Source organism: Myxocyprinus asiaticus, chromosome 3 (assembly GCF_019703515.2).
Source record: "Myxocyprinus asiaticus isolate MX2 ecotype Aquarium Trade chromosome 3, UBuf_Myxa_2, whole genome shotgun sequence".
Classification (NCBI taxonomy): Eukaryota; Metazoa; Chordata; class Actinopteri; order Cypriniformes; family Catostomidae; genus Myxocyprinus; species Myxocyprinus asiaticus.
In genome coordinates this window covers 20,751,590-20,764,447 of record NC_059346.1, presented here as the reverse complement: position 1 = coordinate 20,764,447, position 12,858 = coordinate 20,751,590, and the positions used below count along the sequence as shown (strand labels likewise).

The window sequence follows — 12,858 nt, the reverse complement described above, 5'->3', positions numbered from 1 at the left end:
TTGTTGTGTATTTTGAGTAAACCATGACGTTGGTTTGCTTGAAAACATTTGGTTTATTTTACGCTAAGCAGTTCTCTAATAAAGGTAATAACTGTCTTTAGAAATAAAGTGAAACGTAGACAGTCTCCATAGATTATTGATATGAGGGAAAATAATAATCTATCCTTAACTGTAGAAGTCTGTTCGCTTGAATTCTGACGTTTGTTTTTAGGCAAAGCAATTATATTTTAGTAGTAATAAATAACTTTAGAAATTACCTCAAACTCCGACATTTTCCAGATGCAAATGAAATTCCAAAGCTGGTGGGGGCAGCAGAGACTATCATGCTTATCCACACCGATAGATGGCAGTACAGTGTCTAACACCACTGTAGTATCGGTACTTAAAATACACAAAGAAGAGCAATGCTAACGCTAGCTAGAGAACTACTGAATGCCCCTTTAAGTGCCTTGCTGCGAAGATGGGCCGAATCAATAGCCGCTTTTCTTCGGGACTTCATTTTCTACCATATCTACCATAATGGGCGTTTCAATTCCTTTATTTTAATACAAGTACTCCGTCTTAGGCTAAATAGTCTCTGCCATGGCTTACACCCATTTATGGTAGTTGTTGTAAAGTCACTGCCCAAACTTCACAAAACATAAGAACATCACATTCAGATGTTTTATGTTGGTTTGGCAGTGCTATATCTATATCATACGAAAGCAAAAAGTTGACATTGCCCATGGATATGAATGCTCAATCCACAATGTGGTGGTGACATTTGGGGCATTACAAGGGATGCCTGGGCAGTATTTGCAAGGTTGTTAGAGTCTTATAACTGGAATGAATTTGTGTCTTTATACATGCACATTGTCATTATGGTATTAAATCATTCAGGGTATAGCCCAGGGGTTCCCAAGCATTTTTGTCAGCTGAGCTCTGACAACCTAAATTATTTTATTTGAAGTGTGCCCTTATACATTATTAAAAGATAATGATAATAATAATGATTAATTTTACAACATCTTTTCTCTCGTTTTCACTGTCACTCTATTTCATAGTCTTATTTTCTTGAACGTTTTATACATTTTATTTTTTAATTATCTTTTTTACAGTAATTGAATCAGCATTGACAGTCCTGTCACATTCGTGAACCCTTGTTTGGGAGACCCTGGTCTTTTACAAACAGGGCAGTGGTGAAGCTTATAGAATGGGTTGTGTGATGTCCTATGCCTCTAGTGAGGTGAAATACACATCCATTCTGAGACCTGAAGAATTCAGAGGTTTCTTTCCACTCAAGCATTTGCCAGGTCTCGCATGCAGACCTGTGGGTCGCTGAATTGCCCATTAAAACCTTTTTCCTGTAGACAGCCAGCTAGTGTTTTCCCCTTTCCATGGCAGGAGTTTTGAGTCTTGATGGATTTGTGATGTAAAGTTCTGAAGTGTTTTTAGTGTTGGAAATGGGAACATTATAAAAGTTAGGCTGGTCTTGAGTACTTTGCACTAGCAAATTAAACCACTTTGGGAGATGATCACTTCCTTAAGTCTAATAATGATAGGTAGTAATTTTCAGTAGAGTTTCTCAATTAGCTTCCTGGCTCTGCTTTGGGCAGCACAGAATGAAAGGCCATTTCAACACAATGTATCTTTGGCTTTGCCTCCAATTAGAGATGCAAGATGACTGGATTACTGTGTCATGGAAGGGGCGGAAAGCTTGCTTTTGTTGCCACTTTAATTACATGATGACAGAATGCGACAGAAGATGATTAACCTGATGGTACGAATTAATACCCGAGTTCACTAGGGCTGGGAATTGCCACAGACCTCCCGATTCGATATTACAACATTTCCTTGCTGATTCAATAGGTATTGTGATATTGAGATTCTGTAAGTATTTCGATTTTATGTTTTGATATAAAAACTTACTAAAATTATTTTTTTTTAAAACTTTAACTTTTTTTTTTAAAGAAAGAAATGTCTATTGCGGGCCTGGTAGCTCAGTGAGTACTGACGCTGACTACCACTCCTGCAGTCACGAGTTCGAATTCAGGGCATGCTGAGTGACTCCAGCCAGGTCTCCTAAGCAACCAAATTGGCCTGGTTGCTAGGGAGGGTAGAGTCACATGGGGTAACCTCCTTGTGGTCGGTATAATGTGTGGTTCTCGCTCTCGGTGGGGCGCGTGGTGAGTTGTGCGTGGATGCCGCGGAGAATAGCGTGGGCCTCCACACACGCTATGTCTCCGCGGTAACGCGCTCAACAAGCCACGTGATAAGATGTGTGGATTGACGGTCTCAGACGCGGAGGCAACTGAGATTCGTCCTCCACCACCCGGATTGAGGCGAGTCACTATGCCACCACAAGGACTTAAAGCGCATTGGGAATTGGGCATTCCAAAAAAAATAAATAAATAAATAAATTGTCTGTTGAAGAACAGTTGTGTCTGAAATGACAATTGTTTTACTCTGTAACAGGGGTGGTTCTAGAGTGGCGGTTCCCCCACAAAATCTTCAATATAACTTTTTTAGACACAGTATTTTATGCCATATTATGGAAAGTTTTCTAAAAAATAGAAGCTAGAGTAACTTAATTTAAATTCTCCAGTACTGTATCAAGAGTATGTCCCCAAGAGCTACCCAATGAGTTTACCTTTTCAGGTCTCCCTCCGCCATCACTATAATTAGAGATAGGTGTTAGAGTAATCATAACCCATGTGACAATCCTTACCGCTCTCCCTCTCCTGCAGACGACACATGACCATGCCCCCCCATGCCACACTTTCATTAATGTGTCTTCAGGCCTAATTGCCATCTTCTGACAAAGTCAGTTGCTCTCTAATGATGAAAAAATCCCTCACTTGCAGTTGCTAACCTTCACAAATTCTTCAAACGCTGTCTTTTATGTTGCTTTGTCTTTTTGTACTTTTGTAGCGAGACACTTCAAACATCCAGTTGCTAACTCTGAGAAACCATATCTGTCTCTCACTCCTTTATAAAAATAAATGTGCATGAGACTTATTAGGCAATAATAAGACGCTAAAAATTGGGATAAAGGGTTTGAACCCCTGTTGTTTGCAGTACAAGAGGTCCCGCAAGCCTCCACAGGGTTTTCACTATTTGAGCTACTGTATGGGCATCGGTTTCATGTAGCTTGATGTCATACGGGAAGCTTGGGAGGAAGGACCTTCAAATAGCAAAAACCAAATTCAATACATTCTTGACCATAGAGCAAAACTCCACACTTTGGGGCAGGTAACACAGGAGAATTTGCTCCAAGTGCAAGAATGTCAACACCGACTGTATGACAGGGGCACTCATCTACGGGAATTCGCACAGGGAGATAAAGTGCTTGTATTGCTGCCCACTTCAAGCTCAAAATTACTCGCCAAGTGGCAAGGACCCTTTGAGGTCACACGACGAGTTGGAGATCTCGATTATGAGGTTAGGTGAACGGATAGGGGAGGGGCACGTCTAATCTACCACCTCAACATCCTCAAACCATGGAGGGAGGCGGTGCCTGTAGCCTTGGTGACGGTAGTTCCGGGGAGGGCGGCGCTCAGGCTGGAGGTGACTCCCAAACCAAATTAATTCACCCCGGTCCCTTGCGGAGACCACCTCTGACTGTAGCAGCTTACAGACATTGCCTGGTTGCAAGCGGAATTCATGGACATGTTTTCACCCCTTCCCGGTCGCATGAACGTTATAGAGCACCATATCGAGACCACCCCGGGAGTGGTGGTTCGTAGCCGCCCCTATCATCTTCCTGAACACAAGAAAAAGATTGTTCAGGAAGAATTAGATGCAATGCTTGAAATGGGCGTAATACGCACAGCAATCGGGCCAGCCCGGTAGTTCTGGTACCGAAGAGCGACGATTCGGTCCGGTTCTGTGTTGACTACCAGAAAGTGAACGCGGTGTCCACATTTGACGATTATTGAGGAGTTACTCGATCAGTTGGGCGCGGTTCAGTTTTACTCGACGCTGGACTTAACAAAGGGTTATTGGCAGATCCCTTTAACTCCAATATCCCTTTAAGTCCAATAGAAAAAACAGCTTTTTCCACACCGTTCGGATTACACCAATTCATGACGCTTCCGTTCGGTTTGTTCGGAGCCTCGGCCACATTTCAGCGCCTTATGGACTAGATCCTCAGACCGCACATGGCATATGCTGCTGCATATCTAGACAATATTATCATTTATAGTAATGACTGGCGGCGGTATATGCAACATCTGAGGGCTGTCCTGAGAGCGCTGCGACAGGCGGGACTCACGGCCAACCCGAAGAAGTGTGCAATTAGGTGTGTGGAAGTTAGGTATCTGGGGTTCCACTTGGGTCACGGGCAGGAACGTCCACAGGTTAAAAAAAAATTTTAAGCAGCGATTGCAACCTGCCCGGTACCCAAGACCAAAAAGGAGGTAAGGCAGTTTTTGGGGTTGGCTGGCTACTACCAGAGGTTTGTGCCTAGTTATTCTGATGTCACCAGCCCGCTGACTGAAAAAGGGGGCTCCCGATCCGGTCCAGTGGACAGAGTTGTGCCAACAGGCTTTCCTGATGTAAAGTCTGCACTTTGTGGGGGGCCACTTTTACATGCACCTGACTTCTCTCTCCCCTTTATTTTGCAGACTGATGCATCTGACAGGGGGCTGGGGGTGGTGCTCTTGCAGGAGGTGGGAGGGGAGGAACGGCCAGTGCTATTTATTAGTCGCAAGCTCTCCTTCAGTGAGAGAAAGTACAGTACCATCGAGAAGGAGTGTCTTGTGATTAAGTGGGCTGTTCTTACCCTCTGCTACTACCTGCTGGGTGGGCCTTTACCCTCTGTTCCGATCACGCTCCTCTTCAGTGGCTCCACCGCATGAATGATACTAATGCACAGATCACCCGTTAGTATCTGGCTCTTCAGCCCTTTAAATTTGAGGTGGTCCACAGACCAGGGGCGCAGATGGTTGTGGCTGACTTTCTCTCCAGAAATGGGGGGGAGTGGATGCTGCCCCTGCCTGAGTCGGCGGTGGGGGTATGTGACATGGGGGGCATGGTCATGTGTCGGTCAAAAGATGTTTACATTCAATGCAAATTCGGGGTAATATGCTAAAAAATCTATGTGTGCTGATCGTTTTTTGCTTAAACTGTTATGAATTTATCCTGATAATAGAAAACCGTTTTTTGCGATAACATAACCACACACACCGGCTTGTTAAGCATAATCTGATCATGCATGTAAACAGGGTGTAAATGCAATCCAGCTAAAATATATAGAGAATCTATCCGGATAAAAAAAGGCATGTTAATATCCGAAATGAACGGGACGATTTATGCATTATAATCACATTTCTGTAATTTTTTTATGACTTATTGGGGACTTTTTGCCAATTGTTTTAAACATTTTTTATAGACATTAAAGAGAGAACAGAAAGTTATGGTGAGAAAGACAGAAAATGGGATGACACAACGCTTGCTGAATTCAAACCTGTATTTCCTGCATGAGCACCGTGGCAGCGTGTTTACTAACCGCTAAACCAAAGTTCATGGATCAATTTTCTAGTAAAGACAGCGTTTTCTCCGCTTAATGTGTTTTAACAAGTGCCCACCTTAAATGATACAATTAAATGCATTACAAACCTGTTCCTTCACCAACCACACACACACACACACACACACACACACACACACACAAGTCTTCATCAGGCTTGATACATTCCTTTACATAGATGTTTCAGGTTGGTTTGACCTTCCCACCTCAGACAAGAAGGGCTTTTCCTCTTCTCTAGTGATTCATACTCCCCACAGAGTCTCTCTCTTTCTCTCTTCTGCTCCCTCCTCTAATTAAGATGCTCCTGTGGGCATGCTGCTTGCATTACTGTCTAAGCACTCTTCCGTCCTCTTACTCCTCAAACAGAGAGGGAAGCTACATTCTACATTGTCTGCTGTTCACACAGGCTATGCCTCAAAGTGAAAAATCCATCTCTTTGCCAATCGCATTGAAGACACTGAATCCATCAGTTCTTTCCTGGCAAAATTTCTACATAACTATTCGATCTATTACACAGTTAAACTCATTATTGTAGCATTAATCTCTGATGTGGCCACTGATATGATGATAATTATGGTAACAGATATTAGCCTGCCCAGCATGATTACTTAAATTAAATTTTCTCTGCTTTGTTCCTTACTGTATCAATGCAAAGTTTTTGGACCATAAGTCATTCAGCTCAGACTATAAATTATGTGACATGCAATTAGTTTAAATATATCAAATATGACCTTTTTTTGGTTAGTTTTTTTTTTTCCTTTTATGGTTTATAGCTCATTGCTTGGGGTTTGGATGCATTTCTTTCACTCTTTGTTTTTGCTTATTTACCATTCCCTGGCAAAAAGATCCATGGCAGTTCCTGATACACTGAATGGTATCAGATGGTAATACCATGGTACCCTGTTGTATATCATGGCTAATGATTTCCATATTCAAGCACAATGGAATTTACATGGTACTACAAGTAATTTCAAAGGATAAAATTGTACTACCATGGCACATGTCCAAAAAAAACAAAAAAACACTTGTTTCGTTTGGCACATTTTTCCAGAGCTGACACAGATATGTATTTAGATTCATAAATAAGTAAATGTAAATATATTTCCAGTTATCAGATTGAAAGCTTTGTGACATTTAAATCTTTTCTATTCTATGTTCTTTGAAAAGAAGTTGCAGATATATCAGTTGCACACTGACATAGGTTTAACATAACACACAGTTGCTTAGAATGCGGTAAGCTCAGTTCAGAAAGATAGAAAGAGGGACCTGATAACAAATGTAGCCTGACTTAACTTACCTTTGATGTCAGTCCCACAAATCCAAGGTGCTCTGAGCATGTCTGTCCTTGAAGTCGAAGCATAGAAGAGTCCCTGCTGGGAAAGTTATTGTAATCCTTTGCAGAATAAGAATGTGTGTGTTGAAGAACTGTTTTGTAACAAGAGTTTTAGAAATTACCCCAGAGTCTCTAGAATGCTTCAAGAACATTGTAGAGAAATAAAAAAAAAGTAAATGGAACAATAAAGAAACAAAACATTACCTCAAATTTTCACGTTTTTAAGTGTGGTTTGCCTGGGTCAGTATGCTTTTGAAGTCGCAGATGTTGACTTTTAAAAGAGTTTCCACCAGAAATCAAATCTTTGGAACTTCGGCTTAAGAAACACGTTCAGTTTTTTATGCAGGCAGAATATAGTCTTCAGAGTTGTTCTTTATGCTGAGGAGGTAACCCAAAACACAGTGAGTCTTTGAGCACAGAGCTCAAAACACCATGAACAGAGGCACAGTATTATGGAGATGCTAATATATGGAAAGATTATGAGCTGTGAACTTTTATTACATGTTCTGCTTTCATCTGCAAAAATCTGTGGAATGCTTTAAATGAGGTACAGTATGTTAAATGGAGCTAGTACGACTACACTCAAATAATTTTTTAATGCAGTGCAACAAATAAAACAATGCAGATGCCTTTTTTTAAAAAGTTAACTTGTGGCTAGAAAAAATCAGCTAGACATGGCGCAACAGTCAAAGATGTATGCATTTTTAAAGAGAAAAGCAAATGGAAAAACTGTGCAGACGTACGCAATTTTTTTTTTTTTTTTTTTTTTCCGCAAAAATCTTTCGGTAGAATTCGTTGGGTGCAGATTTTATTGAGGCCTGGTTTTGAGAAAATAAAATGCTGTGGCATTTAGCTGTTATAAAGAGGAGAGGAACTATTTATAAATCTGCAGTAAACATTCCAAATCCATGAATCTCGGCTCATCACTACATTCTCAGCTTGGGAGTGTGTGACCGCAACAACTCACAGTTGTAATATGTAAATAAACCTGCTAACAATGCAGCATGGATTGCCGCATGTGTTTGATGCATCTTGACGTGTGTTGTTGTCTATCTCCTTGCAGCTGCTGTGTCAGGCAGACTTTTTGGAAGGAGAGTTCTAGTTCCAGTCGACCCATTCTAACTTAACCCCACGTGCACTCGCTCACCGACAGCCCAGTCGACATCAAAGGTACCCATCCAACCTTCTGTCTACAGATCACTCACTCTCCTTCATTTCTCCTCTCATTTTGCCCATTTCACCACTGTATCCGACCCCCCCCCCATCAGACACTCTATCAAAATATGCTGCTAGAAAATTAACAATTGATGTTAATGTTTTTCTTGAGCAAATCTTAAGAATGTTTTGATTGCAATTACAGTAGGTCTGGACCATAATGTAGTTGAATAAACCCATCTAATATAAATGAACGCTACAACGATTAATGCATTAACCAATTTTGTGTTAGATTCTGACATTTTATTCAGCTCCATGTGAGTGCTGAACACTGGTTGTAATAGGGCGGAAACTTTGCGCTGTGTCTAGGGTCATTACACTGATGCACACGCCTCAAATACATACACAATAGTGATTTCATGTCAGTAATCAAGTGATGGAGAAAGGACCTCTTAACTGTAATTTTTTTTGCACAACACAAACCCAGATGGGACTTGTGTAAGCTGCATTCACACAACCCACTGGAGTGCAGCATTAGCATTTCCCCAGCGTCACATTCCAGACAATTTGGATGAAGTATCATTACGCAGACAGTGCCAGCGCTAAAACCAAAACAAGGCGTTCTCTGCAAGCAGATCATGTAAATGTGGCTTCATGATTGCTGCAGCAGAGGATAGCCACTTAATATTGTGGAGGATGAGGGTTTAAGAGATTTAATATCTGTTACAAAGAAAACGCAAACTACAGGGACTAGATATTTCGATTAGTTAACCTCCCACTTAGACTTTAGGAAACATTTATTGTTACTTGAATTGGTGGTATGTTAGTGCATTTCTATTTTTATACTGTGGAATGCTTTGTTTGGAAAATGTTAATAAAACTTTAATGTTACATTTTGTTTTCTTTTCTAAGCAGGAAATAAATGCATTATGACAGGAAAAGTATATATAGTCAGATTTCAGCACTTGTTAAATATGTGATTAATCGCAATTAATTCTGAAAAAACAAATCATGTGATTAATCGAGAATAATATTTGAATCAACAGACAGCAATAATAATAATGGCATGTATTAAAGCAGCACTACTCAACACATGGCCCACAGGCCACATGCAACCCTCGAGCCATCTTTCGTGGCCCGCGTTATGATTTAATCATAAATGAATATTTATATATATATTCATTTTCAAGAGTATTTACTGTATTTTTCTGTATTACTGAATCGCAGTACAGTTAGAGAGGGAAATAAATTGCGAAAGGATGTAACAAATGAAATAAAGCACAAAGAATATCTAAGCATAACTGATATTACATGAGAGCAGCGGTCAGTCTTTGTGCGCATTCATAGAGACAGCATTTGCGCATGCACGATCTGTCAATTACACATGGGAGTCACTTATCAGTGCAAATCTGTGTCAGGACAGTTAGAATAGCTCAACGAGATACTGTACAGTATATGCTCATCATGGTAACAGTCGTAACAGGAAAAAATGCTTATCCTGAAATAATGGTGTTGAGATGCCTTCACACAAATGCTTGGATCTGTGTTATTTCACTGCAAAATGCTAAAGAGAGTGAACAAATCTTTATTACTTCTCACTAGAGCCGTTTTGGAGTTAATATTGGATATGTCTCTCTTGTTTTTGAATGTATTATGTATAATCTGTTTTCTTTATTGCACTGAATTACATAAGTATATACACTGGCGGCCAAAAGTTTGGAAAAATGTACAGATTTTGCTCTTATGGAAAGAAATTTATACTTTTATTCACCAATGTGGCATTCAACTGATCACAATGTATAGTCATGTAATGTATAGGACATTAATAATGTGAAAAATGACTGTTACAATTTGAAAAAAATTGTAAAAAGAAACTACTTCAAAGAGTTCTCATCCAAAAATCCTCCATGTGCAGCAATGACAGCTTTGCAGATCCTTGACATTGTAACTGCCAGTTTGTCCAGATACTCTGTGACATTTCACCCCATGCTTCCTGTAGCACTTGCCATAGATGTGGCTGTCTTGTCGGGCACTTCTCACACAACACTCTTTTCCAATTATCTGTTGTCCAGTGTCTGTTTCTTTGCCCACTCTAACCTTTTCTTTCAAAAGTGGCTTTTTATTTGCAATTCTTCCCATAGACCTGCACCCCTGAGTCTTCTCTTTTCTGTTGTACATGGAACTGGTGTTGAGCGGGTAGAATTCAATGAAGCTGTCAGCTGAGGACGTGAGGCATCTATTTCTCAAACTAGAGACTGATGTACTTATCCACTTGTTTAGTTGTACATCTGGCCTTCCACATCTCTTTCTGTCCTTGTTAGAGCCAGTTATCCTTTGAAGACTGTAGTGTACAACTTTTTGTATGAAATCTTCAGTTTTTTGGCAATTTCAAGCATTGTATAGCCTTCATTCCTCAAAACAATGATTGACTGATGATTGACCTTACGACATGTCAGTCTATTGCATACTGTGGCAACTCAAAAACAAACACAAAGACAATGATAAGCTTTATTTAACGAACCAAATAGCTTTAAACTGTGTTTGATATAATGCCAAGTGATTTTCTAGTACCAAATTAGCATGATTGCTCAAGGATAAGGTGTTGGAGTGATGGCTGCAGGAAATGGGTTCTGTCTAGATTTGATAAAAAATTACTTTTTTCAAATATGATGGTGCTGTTCTTTACATCATTAATGTCCTGAGTCAGGACAGGACTCCTGACTATTCTTTGTGATCAGTTGAATGCCACTTTGGTGAATTAAAGTACCAATTTCCTTCCGAAACAGCAAAATCTGTACATTATTCCAAACCTTTGGCCGCCACTGTATATACAGGGTTGGGAGGGTTACTTTTGAAATGTATTCCACTACAGATTACAGAATACATGCTGTAAAATGTAATTTGTAACATATTCCATTAGATTACTCAAGGTCAGTAACGTATTCTAAATACTTTGGATTACTTCTTCAGCACTGGTAGATTTTTTTCACTTGTTTTGACTATAAAAACTCTGCCAGTACAGTAAGATAAAATACACATGTTAAAAATATATTCTCTGAAGAACCCAAATATCTTGTGCAGTGTTATTTCTAAAACAAGATAAATCAAATTGATCTTGTTTTAAACCTATTATGCAAAATTCACTTTTACATGGTGTTTGAACATAAATGTGAGTCGGCAGTGTGTGTACACAACCACCCTACAATGTTAAAAGTCCACCCACTCCTCTTTCTTATATTTCTATTAATCTAAAACAGTATCTCAAAATTATCGGTTTTGGTTTCTGCTCTAAAGTGACATCACTTTAGAGCAAGCCTAGCCCACGACTGGTGACGGACTCCACCCTATTATCATAGATCCTCCCCCGAGTGATCTACACACAGTCTGCCATTTTTTTTCTGTGCTGGAGCAGCTACGGTGAGAAGAATAATGTCTCAGCTTCGTAAGCGTCATTAGCATTCTGAAATGATATTCTTCTCACCACAATTATACCGAGTGGTGTCTGAGATACCGTAGACTTTGTCAGTTCTAACCTGTCTGGCCATTCTCTGTTGACCTCTCTCATCAACAAGGCATTTCCATCTGCAGAACTGCCGCTCACTGGATGTTTTTTGTTTTTGGCAAATTCTAGAGACTGTTTTGCGTGAAAATCCCAGGAGATCAGTAGTTACAGAAATACTCAAACCAGCCCATCTGGTACCAATGGTGCACCTTCTCAGGCTGCCCATTCTTGGTCAGGTCTGTTAGGGGACAGGCTATTGTGGAGAAGTTAGGAGTGAAGCATCGGTAATACCCTGCCAACCCAAGGAATGCACATACCTGGGTTTTGGTGGTTGGTCGACCGAAGGAGTGTACTGCTTCCACCTTCTGTTCCTGGGGCATGATCAGGCCTCTTCCGATCTGATAGCCCAGGTACCATGCATCTGATACTCCTAGGTGGCACTTTGGGTTGATGGTGAGTCCAGCCCTTCTCAGTTCAGTCAGTACCCTCTGTAGATGGTCTAGGTTGTCCTCCCACCGCTCAGTGAATCACTTCATCGTCCAGTTAAGCCACCGTGTATGCCTGGTGGGATCTCAGGAGGATATCCATCATCCGCTGGAAGGTGGTGGGTGCCCCGTGTAGTCCGAAGTTTAGCACCCGGTACTGCCAGTGGCCACTAGGGTTGCTGAATGCCGTCTTTTCCATGGATGATGTAGCTAGGGGCACTTGCCTGTATCCTTTGGTGAGATCCAGGGTGGATATATGCCACGCTCGGCCCACCCGCTCGATGAGCTCATCCATTCGGGGCATGGGGTATCTGTCAAAGTTGGAGACTTAGTTCAACTTCTGAAAGTCATTACAGAAGCGGAGGGTGCCGTCACCCTTCAGAACCATCAAGATAGGGCTGGACCACGGGCTTCTGGACTACTTGATGACCCCAAGTTGTAACATCCATTGTATTTTCTCCTCTATAGCCTGTTGGCAAGCCTCTGGGACCCAAAAGGGACACTGCTGTATGATGGTGCCAGGGGGTGTACGAACTTCATGGTGGATCATGTTGGTCTGCCCGGGACGACTCAAACACATCGCTGAACTGACCAACCAGGGCATTCAATTCCTTCTTCTGATTGGCAGAGAGATGGTTCCCCAGATGTACCACCAGGGCCTCTGTCTGGGCAAACCCTGCGACCCATCTCTTGGGATCTGTCCAACGCTTGAGGAGGTTAATGTTGTAGATCTGTTCCACTCGTCTTTGTCCTGGCTGCCAGATTCAATACGTTACCGACCCCACCCGTTCCACCGCAGTGTAGGGTCCCTGCCAGGAGGCCAGGAACTTGGACGTGGCACAGGGAATCAGCACTAGGACCCGGTTTCACAAGC

The 12,858-nt window shown here is 41.3% G+C and overlaps 1 protein-coding gene across 8 annotated transcripts in view; it reads left to right on the top strand.

The window, feature by feature from the left end:
* LOC127421825 (splicing regulator ARVCF-like) overlaps nucleotides 1–12,858 on the top strand; it is a 275,477-nt gene that overhangs the window by 99,775 nt on the left and 162,844 nt on the right. For 7 of the 8 annotated variants that reach the window (XM_051664985.1, XM_051664993.1, XM_051665046.1 and 4 more), the window contains one exon: nucleotides 7,906–8,012. The exons of the other annotated variant lie outside the window; for it this stretch is intronic. The gene's annotated coding sequence lies outside the window, so the exon portion shown is untranslated. The remainder of the gene's footprint in view (nucleotides 1–7,905; nucleotides 8,013–12,858) is intronic. 8 annotated transcript variants of the gene reach the window in all.